The sequence below is a fragment of the Phlebotomus papatasi genome, chromosome 1, assembly GCF_024763615.1.
Source record: "Phlebotomus papatasi isolate M1 chromosome 1, Ppap_2.1, whole genome shotgun sequence".
NCBI lineage: Eukaryota > Metazoa > Arthropoda > Insecta > Diptera > Psychodidae > Phlebotomus > Phlebotomus papatasi.
Genome location: NC_077222.1, coordinates 66,024,425 through 66,036,117, shown reverse-complemented (window position 1 = coordinate 66,036,117; position 11,693 = coordinate 66,024,425).

Sequence of the window (11,693 nt, the reverse complement as noted above, 5' to 3'; positions counted from 1 at the left end):
GGACGGATAGGACTCACTTTGTTCATTAATTAACACAATTTCCTCAAGCTTGATGATAGGAAAAGTTAAAAGGATACATTATCGTGGAAAATATTTCATATTTTGTATATATAAAACATGTGTGAATACTTTCGTAACCCATAAAAAAAAGCCTATTTTTTTCTACTCACCCCCCTTTTCGGTTGGCACCAATTCCGCCCAGTGATAACAGCATGTAGATCACTTCATTAACTCTATTTTGCTGGTGAATTGTCTTCTGTTGAGTGAGATTGTACACATATATTCCTCCCCAATAATGATTAATAATCACCTTGTACAAACACTCAATACCCAAGTAATGAATTTACTGATAGTTTATCGAGAGATTAGAACAATATTTATTAGTAATCTGCTTCAATATTCTACTGTGTGGGAGATCATCAATATGGAAATCATCTGATTGGGTCTGTATTGCATGAAGGATCGCACGTATCAGTATTACCAAGAGCTTTCTCAGAACTTCTAATTGAGACGCTCAGAGCAAAGAGACCTACCGTATATATGTATTTCCCTAAAAATAGCCCACACTTGCTCTGAGTGACTCAATTATTCAATTCTAATTTATAAGGAACAAAATATAGGACAGGTATTAATAATAATTACTGAAAAATAATTTAAATATATTTACTTAAGTAAGTTACTTAAATTTTTGTGGAATACTAAAACTGAAGTTTACTGAGAAATAAATGTTTTTAAACGTATAAGTATGTGTATAGGATTATTGTATCCCTCACATGTCCTTTTATAATTATTTACTATTGTTTTTTGGGTATGTTTAAAAACTTGTTGAATATTATCTGAGACCCACCGCGAAAACTAGAATATTTACATTTTTCTTTCAAAGGGGTGGCAAAGCATCTCAGGCTTTGCGAAATGCTCGAACTCGTGACTTAAGGCGTCTACACATTGGGAGCAATTTTTGTCAAAAATTGTGTTTTTGACAGAAATTTGACGTTTCCCCCTACAACGCTGCAGGGAATTTCCTTCAAAAAAGCAATTTTTGACAAAAACTGCTCCCAATGTGTAGAGGCCATTAGATGCTATACCGCAAAAGTACTTTCGTATCATTTATCGTTTACTGGTTCTCAACCGATTTCAACCGATTCATAAATCTCTCAAAAGATCCCCGAAAATAGTGTTAAAAGTAATAGGATTGATTTTTAGATAAAATTTTTTTATCGGTTATGAACCGGTTAATTACCGATTCAAAACCGATTGGAACCGGTTTAGTTTTGTCGGAAATTCCAAGACCTTTCCATCGACAACAAACATGCGCTCTCTAGTGTCTTTTTAACCTTTAACCTTGAAAAACCGTTATTAGGAATAATTCAACGCTATTTTAACAATGTTTAACTTTCTCTAAAACGATTTATGCTCACGAAAATTTTACGATTTTGTGACCAATACGATTGTCAGGAAAGGAAAAATGTAATTATCATTTCTACTGTGCAGTTTGTACCATGTAAATTTTCGCTGTTTAAGAGCAAAATATGGCTAAATTAGCAGCAATTTTTCAATGTAACTTGTAATTTTTGTGGACCATAGGGAAAACTGGGGTACCACTAAACACGGGGTAGCGCAAAACTTTAATTTTTATTTCTAAACTACTTGGACTATCCCGATCATTTCTTCAGTAAACAGGCATCTCTAAAGATCCTATAAATTTCTATAAGTCTTGTACTCTGAAGTCGAATATCTGATTAAAAAATCGCAGTGTTTGGTGCTACCCCGTGTTTGGTGGTGCCCCAGTTTCCCCTACAGAACTTTAAGAATTTAAGCTATGCTAGTTTCGAAAGTTTTGTGTCCAAAATCAAAAGAATTTGAGAAGGGATAATAATTGGGTTAATTGCAACTTTTAACATAACTCCACAAATTAAATATAGCCTATAGGAGGAGGTGGGGCTACTTTAAACTATGGACACAGCGGGGCTTCATTGATATACACAATTTTTGTATATTTCTAAGGAAAGCTGCAACCTTAAAATTGGGCTTTTTCTCCCATTTTTAGATGGAACTGAGCCTTATCATAATGTAAATTATCTTCACAATTAGTTTGTGAAGCTAAATTATATCATAGTAAGGCTGAATTTCATTTAAAAATAGGAGAAAAAAGCTCAATTTTAAAGCTGCCCCACTTTCCCCTACATGAACAACTCGCGGAAATCTTTAATTTTGAATTAAAACGGATTTCGAAAAATCATTATAATTAGTATTTTATAATTGAATGTAAATATTTATTTATACTTTGTGAAATCCATTTTGTATCAAAAATTAAGAAAATTTTATGAGATGTACTGTACATATATACTGGCTTTTATATAAGAATTTCTCGTCAATATTTGGCGTATTGAAGTAAATTGTGTACGCTTGTGTAGCAAAAATTCTCAAAATTTCCTCAATATTCCAAGTATAGACACAAATTTCTCAAGTATATAGAATTAATGTGTATAATGTTAATAAGTCATAAATCCACTCTAAAGGAAATAGGTAATTCCTTAGAAAATTTACTTCTCAATTTTAGCTGAATTTACAGTACTAGTGTCCTCAAAATATATTCATTTTTTAATGTTGATTTTCCATGTGAAAAAGCATTTCTTTGGTTTGTTAGCAATTTAATGAGCAGTGTTTGATGTTTCATTTTAAATGACACATAAATTGAGACATTTTCCGCATAAGCAAATTTCATAGTATCAAATATCAAATAGTCTAGCTGGGATATGCATTCATCAAAAAATGCATTCATGTGGATTTTGATACTCAGTTTAATGAATGAAAAAGCGTCTCTTGGAATTCCATTCATATTAATTGCTCGAACTTAGAGGGAGAGCAATATGTGTAATATCCAGAGTCCACCTCTTGTGAAACATGTGGTTAAGTTAGAATTCTAGTTTATGCCATTTTAATGGCTATGAATCAGAAAATTTATTTGACAAAATAATTTTTCGTCGATTGTAAGTCAATCAAATTTGGGAAGTAAATTCACGTCTAATTAATCATTGAATCCCGAGAAAGAATCAGTCAAGGGTAGAATTAGGCAGTGAGGTTATAGTCTGACTTAAGGCCCCTACACATTGGGAGCAATTTTCGTCAATAATTACTTTTTTGAAGAAAATCGTCTGCACTGTTAAGGTGTCTACTGTCTACACATTGGGAGCAATTTTCGTCAAAAATTGCGTTTTTGACAGAAATTTGACGTTTCCCCCTACAATGCTGCAGGGAATTTCCTTCAAAAAAGCAATTTTTGACAAAAATTGCTCCCAATGTGTAGAAGTAAAAACGTCCCAATTCTGTCAAAAATTAATTTTTGACGAAAATTGCTCGTAATGTGTAGAGGCCTTTAGAAGAAATATTGGGCAAATTACACTGGTAAAAATAAAAGGATCAGATTGATCCAAATTTTATCCTTTTGCAAAGGGTGGATCAAATTAACATATTCTATTATGAAAAATGTGCATTCAGAGTTTGAAATTTGATACATCCTTTGCAAAAGGATCATAATCTTGATCAATTTGATCCTTTTATTTTTACCAGTGTAGGGTGAAAGGTAGACCTATTGACACTTTAAGAACTAGTGTCGAGCCATATTGATACCCTACTATGTACCATTTGGGATATGAAATTTGAACATCTGTCTTTATGGGAAAAAATACATATATTGCAGTAAAAACATCAGATTAATTACATTTTATTATATAAATTTAATAAATTTTAACGCTTTGACAGAAGTATTGCTTTCGAAGAGGTGTTCCCTAGATCCTACTATTTATTTAGGGTAAACAATTTCTCATTTTCTGATTTTTTTTTTAATTTTCACAAATTTTACGCAAAGAAATAAAATCATTTTCTGACCAATGGTGCTATATTCCAATGAAAACTGAAAACGGTAAATATTACTATAGAACAAATTCACAACTTTTTTTGCTAACGGAGATCTCACATGGTACGTTTGATAGAGTTTGATAGATTAAGAATCTGACCTTGATTTTGCTCCATCACATGACAATGTTTTTTTATTAATACTTTTATATTTTTTTCTGTTTTGCCTGACATTATCCATTATATCTCAGGTTCTAGTGAACAGAACTTAAAAAGTGTAGGTGAGTTAAAAAGCTCATTAGCCGTGCTTCTATTTTGATTATTACAAAAAAACTTTGTGAAACCACTCCTTCAGGGTGTAAAATTGGAGTTTCTCTAAGAATTACCAAAAAATGGCCTTAGAGTGAGGTTGTAAAAAATTGTATAAAATAAACTAAACCAAATATTGAAAATCCATCTACACCAGACGATAGGCACCACTTAGGACTAGAATTTTGTTCATCTAAGACATCGCGCTCCGATCACTCCAAATGCCTCATTTGTTGGTTTTTGTTATTTTCCAAAAATATGAAGTAAGGTAATGGAAGTAGGGGAAAGCGCTCTACCTTCGGACGATTTATGCTTCGCACGAACCACTTTTTTCAATGTGTTATAAATGAATTTGGCCCATCACAATATTATATTTTAATAGCTAGTTCAATGCCTCAAATTTTAAGGAAAGAGCAATGTGTGAAATCCATAAGGAACATAGACAAAAAATTGAATTGTCCGAAGCTTGAGTCGTCCGAAGGTAGCGCGCTTTCCCCTAGGTATCGGCCAGTTATGAAAAATGCTCCATAATTTGCTTAAAATAAAAGCCCTAAACCAATTTTTGGCATTTTTGAATGTGCCAATTGGAACTCCAGCATTCCATTTATCTATATCTGAACATTTGATTTCTTAATTATTTATAGAAATTATTAAAAAATTGATAAAATTGCAACTATGCACTGTGCATATTGCTTCGGCCAAATGAAATCAGATGAATAAGATATCGGCCGAAAGTGGAGCAGATATCGGCCGAAAAATAAAACCCTTTAAAAATAATACAAATTTGAATATTTTTCTTATTGATTACGATGTAATCCAAGAAAAACTTTCTGTCATCCATCCCTTATAAGAACCGATAATTTCCCAACTATCAGGAGCAGTTTTAATCAATTTACAGGGAGATTGTTGGTATCTTCTAATTTTTCACCGTAATCCTGATCCTATTCTGGACGACAAAGTAATAATGTAGTAGATTTAACGACAAGAAATCCAGTTTTGGCTTGTTTCATGATCCTCCACAAGCTTAGAATATTCTTTTTCTTGACTTAGTACTGGCTTACCAGTGATTTTCCTTTTGATTGTCTTCCGAAAAGTTTATCATTCAGGGTCAGTCTGGGGACACTCCATACTTTGCAGACGTTTTCGAGAGGATTCACCTGTCGTCATAGCTTCTAGCACATTTGTCAATCCTTCCTCTGAATATTGTAGTTTCTAAGACACCCTTCAAGATGTTTAATATTGATAAAATGCAAAATTTACACTGGGGAAGTTCTTTTTCAAAACAAAACATAACCTCTACTTCTCGCGAAAATGACATCGAAATGCGATGAGAAATGGCCGGATGAGATCTATTACTTGGCACAAAAAGTTCTTGTTCTCAATTAACAAATTAATTCGTATTATGAGTACCGAGACAAATTAAAAACGTTCTGATACTAAAAGCAGAATAATTGAGTAGGGGAAAGTGACCATGCTTGATACTGTAAAATGATGTCCAAGGTTTGTGATTATTTTCTGATTACCACACAAACCGAAGCGATTCTTGCACTATGACAAAAAAATGTTTCACTTATTAGGTTCATAATCCAACCTCAAATAGTTCTTGGAAATCCTTAGATTTTCCTCAAGAAGAAAATGGAAATTCAGTAGCGATTTTTATACAAGTTGGGTCCGAGGCCTTCCTGTATAATAATTGATTCGACAATTCGGAGGCCCATTTTCACTGCAAAAAAATCACCGGATACAAAAAATTGCACATCAATATTTAGACGGAACTCTAATCTATCTGCTTAAGTCGTTTGTAAGACTGGTTATTAGTTTTAAAATCACTTTTATGTAATTTTTCTAAGCCATGTTTTTATGACATTAGGGCGCTAGCGAAAACCATTTTTTCACTTTGAGTCCATGAAAAAGCCATTCTGCAACCTTAAAATTCAGGCAACAGGGTTGAAGATTATGTCAATTGTCGATAAAATTGGCGGATTGCAATATGTGTAATTATGAAATAATCACATCTCTTGATATAGTTGCCACATTGAAATTATCATTCATGGACCCTTCTTAAAATATAGGATGGACACAAGTAGAATTTATGAATTTGTTACCACCCACAAAAACAGTGTCCACCAAGTAAAAATATTTTTACATAAATATTAGTACTGATGACCCCTCTATGTGCCTATGATAGTAGTTTTCGTGAACAGCGACATTAATTAAGAAATACTTATAAAATATCATGTATCGAAATTACAGTTTTGGGCCTATTTTTGATTTTTGCTTCCTGAAACTAGGAAAAAAGAGCTAGGATCCTAATTTTTTTAGGAAATGTGAGGCTTAGCACCAGCTATTGAAATATATTGCGATGAGTCATAACTATTGATTAACATAGGAAAAAAATAGTTATTATCAAGCTTGGATCGTATCAAGCATGGTCACTTTCCCCTAGTATTTTTTTGAATCCCACAGGCTTGTAAACCTTCTAAATCATTTAAATAAGGTATAATTTCTTATTTTGCGTCACTGAAATTCAAGTATAAAAACATAAGAATTTGAGAAATGGCTGATTTTTTATGAAGAATCCGATACAGTGATTTAATAAATTAGATGAATAATTATATTTTCTTAAAAATTCGACGAAAAATTTAATTCAGAAGATTACATATGAACAAACGAAATATATTTTGCATTAGGTAATTGGTAAAACGTAGTTAGTACAGTAGAGTCTCGCTATAGTCCATATTTGGTTTCAAATTTGACACTTGGGTCGCACTATGGTCCATGTAATTTTTTAAAATTATCAACGATTTTTAGTATTGAAATTGCTCGACGGCTTCCACTTTCTTTGCGATTGTGGTACTTGTCCTTGCTCTCTTCATTGTGGATCACAATTATCACAACTACTTAATAAAGTTTGCCAAAAATATTAAAATAATTATGCATATCGCATACTAAAAAACATAACCTAATCAGTGTTTTGAAATCAATGGTCGATAAATTGTGGACTATAGAGCGATGGCCTATAGCGAGACTCTACTGTAATTTTTAAATATTCATTTTATTTTGGTGGTCGATATCTTCTGCAAGCTGGCCGATACAAGGTGCATGGTCGATATGTGCTTCTTTTACCTTATTTATTTTAGAGCAAATTTCCTAAAGATTTCTGAGAAAATATCTTTTAAAACCAATGTGAAACATATATAAATGTTGAAATTTTTCTCTAAATCGATCGGGAAATCATCAACATGATTAATATCAGTGTTTCGTCCTAGGGGGAAGTGGGGCACCTTTGAAAGTGGGGCACCTTTGAAATTGGGATTTTTCTCCTATAATTAAGTGGAACTGAGCCATATTAAAATGTAATTTAGTTTCTCAATCTGTGCAGCTAAATTGTATCACGATTGGCCTCAATTTTATTTAAAAATAGGTGAAAATCCCAATTTCAAAGGTACCCCACTTTCAAAGGTGCCCCACTTCCCCCTACATCATGTTTACTAGTGCCCCAGTCTTCCCTAAATGGCTGTTTTAATATGCTTTTATGTGTAAATGACTTTTTAGTTGGTTTCCAATCATCGTCGTTTTCCAAATCCAACAAAGAGTTGTGATAGGAGCCAAAAAAATAAAATTTGATTAGGGGAAATGCTTCTAATTTTGTCCAGTTTCTTATTTTGGACACTTTGAGGATAACATTGGACACTAAAAATAAATTGATTAAAATGATGGATTTTTATTCCAATATTTGATGAATAATGAATTCTATCTAAATATTTGTTCTTTTTGGAATATTTTAACCCTAAATACGTTAAAATTTGAATATGATTTGAGTTGAAATTGCTTTGTTGAAAATTCAGTGTGAGCAATTGCTTACGAGAAATATGACAGAACGTCGTGGCTTACTTCAGTCTTATTTAGTTTTGGTGAAGTACTAACAAAGTTTGTTCGCTGTTTTTGAGTGATATTATTGAATATTCATTGAATATTGTGTTGATTCACGTTACTGATGATTTGTACATTTGACCTGAAGTGAGATTTGCCTTGTGAATTATATTTTTCGTGTGAAAAATGGGAATTTTTTTAAGACATTCACCAGTGAGGTGATGATTTTTATTTTGGACAGGTGTTTTTCTCACGAAATTTCGTAAAGTTTTAGCTTTTGTGATGACTAGGTTGGACAAATGCCTGGAGAAATGAAGGAGCATCATCTCTACGAAAGAGATGCAGTGAGAAATGCCTTGAAAGGCTCCCGGAAAGGGCAGGGAATGAGCGAATCCGCACGTACTTGGAGTATCGAAGTCAACTCACTTTAATGAATGATATGGAAGGTTTCCGGGCTTCTTGTGACATTCCACGTTTCCCTTGCATGACCAGGAAGAGGACTTGATAAGATTGGTTCATAATATGAAGAACAATGGGCATCCTATTGAGGCGGATTATCTGTCCAAATTTACAGACAAGTTGTAAAAATTAATAACCAAGTTGTCCAAAATAAGAGTAAAATTCACCTCTACATATCAATTCATTTTTAAACGTATTAAAACTAATTTTAGTAAAAATGAGATGATAAATAGCTTGCCAAGTTTCTAAACAATCCTTCTGAAAAGAGAGTAACAAGAAAAGTCAATTAGTATTGAAAATATGGCACTTCAAACTTAGGATATCGATGCTTATATGCAGACTGTCCAAAATTATAAGCACTTCCCCTAATCATTTAATTTTTCATTTAGACTTTTCATTTGGAATAGCCGGAATAGCCCCATTACTTCACTCAGTTAATAACACGTGATTAACTTTAAGGCATCAAATACACAAGATAGAGTATTTCGAAATGTCTTTTCCACTTGGACAACCCTTTTTAATGAGAAAAAGTAAACAGACATTTCTCTCTCTTTCAAATTCTCTAAGTTTTTTTAAAACATGCAGTGAAGTGTTTTAATATTTGTGTAGTTTGCAAATATATTTCATATGTTTAAAATGAAATTAATATTTTGCAGATAAGACCGCAGTCATATGTAATATTAGCAATTTTATTTTAAATATGATAAACTAACTTTTTCCCACGGTAAATGTATTAATATATAAATAAATTTGACACAACTGTTTTTGGCAGAAATCGTTAACAATATTGGGGTTTTTGTGCCCACAATATGCGTGATTGCGGTGGGTGGACAAATAAAGCGTCAATTGCGTCTATCATTGCAGAGGATTATCGCCTGGGAGTTAGTGCACACGCACCACAAATGACTTCCTTCGAACGTGGATGTCCCAAGAGATGAAGCAGCTTCATTTTGTGCTCATCGCATTACTCACCAAACATTAGCAAATTGTCAACCGGCATAATGAAGGAATTTTGTGGCTGGGAAGAAGCACAAATTATTCTCCTTTTGTGTTACTTTACCACCAATGCCACAATTCCTCTTATTAGGGCTGAATGTTTCTTTTCACACTCATCATCCCCCATTGAATGCTGGAGCTAATTGGCGCTTGGCTAATTCAGTGAAGAAAAATTGACAATTATCCCATCATATGTATATAATGCATTTAAATTGAACCAAAATAGAAACTCTCACAGCGAAGAAGTGACCTAATTTATGTCTTGAGAACTTTTATGGGGTTTTATATACTGGGTATCAACTAAAGCTGAAAAGCTCATAAATATTGTTAAAAATGGATGGGACAGTATATCAGCAGATTATTAATTCATTTACTATTTGCAATCTTAAATTTATCTTCGATAAATCCTCATCTGTGCTAATGCATTAATTTCCTTTCTTCCTTCTATTCGTCCAGTTACCTCGTCCAAATCGGTACTTTAAGCTCTGAGAATGGGATGAGAAAGGAATGCAAAGATAGTCTATTTTGCACTTATAAAGGATGAAAATATGCAAATAAGCTGGTACAGAAAAAGCAGTGAAAAAAAAGTAGGACCACACTCTAAATCTTGATGCGAAGGTGGAAAAGAATACCTTCTGCAATATCTTCCGCGCAGTTTTGTCTTAGCAATTAATGAAAATATTTTCTTTAGAGAAATGTTTATGTTCACCGCAGAAAAAATGACTACAGCAAGAAGGTTTAACCTCGTGGGGATTAAATGGGATCCTTTTGGTGTTGAGTTTGGGTGTAAATTTATTCTAGAATTTATGCCAAATTGTATCTATAAATAAATGGAATTGCTGTATACTGGACCATCATTTGGGAATCAAAGGGCAAAAGCCTGGTGATAAAGGGACTTTCGGAAATACATTATAGAAATTTATTATACTATCTATACACCTACAAGATTTCACATGAAAAAACTTTGGAATATTTAGAGGAAATATATAATGATGTGTTAAATTGAATTTCTTATCTTGAAGGATATTTGGCATATTTGCCTTAACTTTAACCCCTTGTAGACTATGAATCTGGCGAGTCACTTACTGAAAAAAATTATATTTTTCATTTTTGTTTGTTTTGGTTCTAAAAATATGACTTTAAAATTGTGAATTCCTGTTTTTAATTGAATTTTATTGCTTGAACACAAAGAGAGAGCTGTTAATCCGCTTTTATTCCAACTACATCGCAAAAAATGGGACGTGATTGAAAACAGGGCCGTTAAAATTTGGTACCGCTAGCCGTGAATAAAACTTCTCAGTTTTATTCACGGTAGTGACGGTAGTCAGTCTACGATGCAAACACAAAAATGTAAATTCTAGAGAATATTAATTTTCTGTACTCGACATGTGCAATTTTCCTTGTCTTCTGAGACATCGTTGTTCCGGTTTACTGACTCAGACGTCTTTTTCAAGATCTCTCAGGGACGTGATTTTATACGTTCGAACTGGAATGGAAACTCGCAGATCTCTCGGGACATTAAAAATCGCGTCTAATTTTTTGCCGTATAGTCACCGATTTGGAGCTTAAACGGTAAAAGACGTAAAGGAAGAACTTCCGGTCTTCGGTAACTGCCAATCAAAAAAAATCATTACCTACAGACGTTTTTTTCCTTTTTCCCTTCACCCCCTCTAATACTTCTAAAACTATGTTTTTTTGGTATTTTTCAATATTGGCCCAAAGATTTTCAAAGATTTTCGAATATGTTTTAGAGATAAACATCTCGTTCAAACATATGTACCTATAACCGGAAAAATCTCCATTTTGAGAACTATTCAAGAACAAATGTCAATCCGATCAATCACTTTGGAGAGCTAATTTTTAACCGATTTGGTTAAATTTGAAGTTTTTGAAAAGGTATTGAAATTTCGATCCCGGGTACATCGGACTTCGTTGGTAATGAATCGGTTAAGTACCGTTATGAATAATTTTTTTCTGAAATTATTTTTTAACCCTTTAAGGACGAGAGGGTCAAAAAATCGGGGGTCAGAAAAAATCACTTTTTCTAACTTTTTAGAGCAAAACAAAACTTTAGATGACCGTAGGAAAAATTTGATTTTTGGGTGACCGGTGACCCAATCGTCCTTAAAGGACTTGACTTTAAGTTGTTCCCGAGCTAGAGGTCAAACGGTAACCAATTCTCGGTGACACCCCAAAATAAG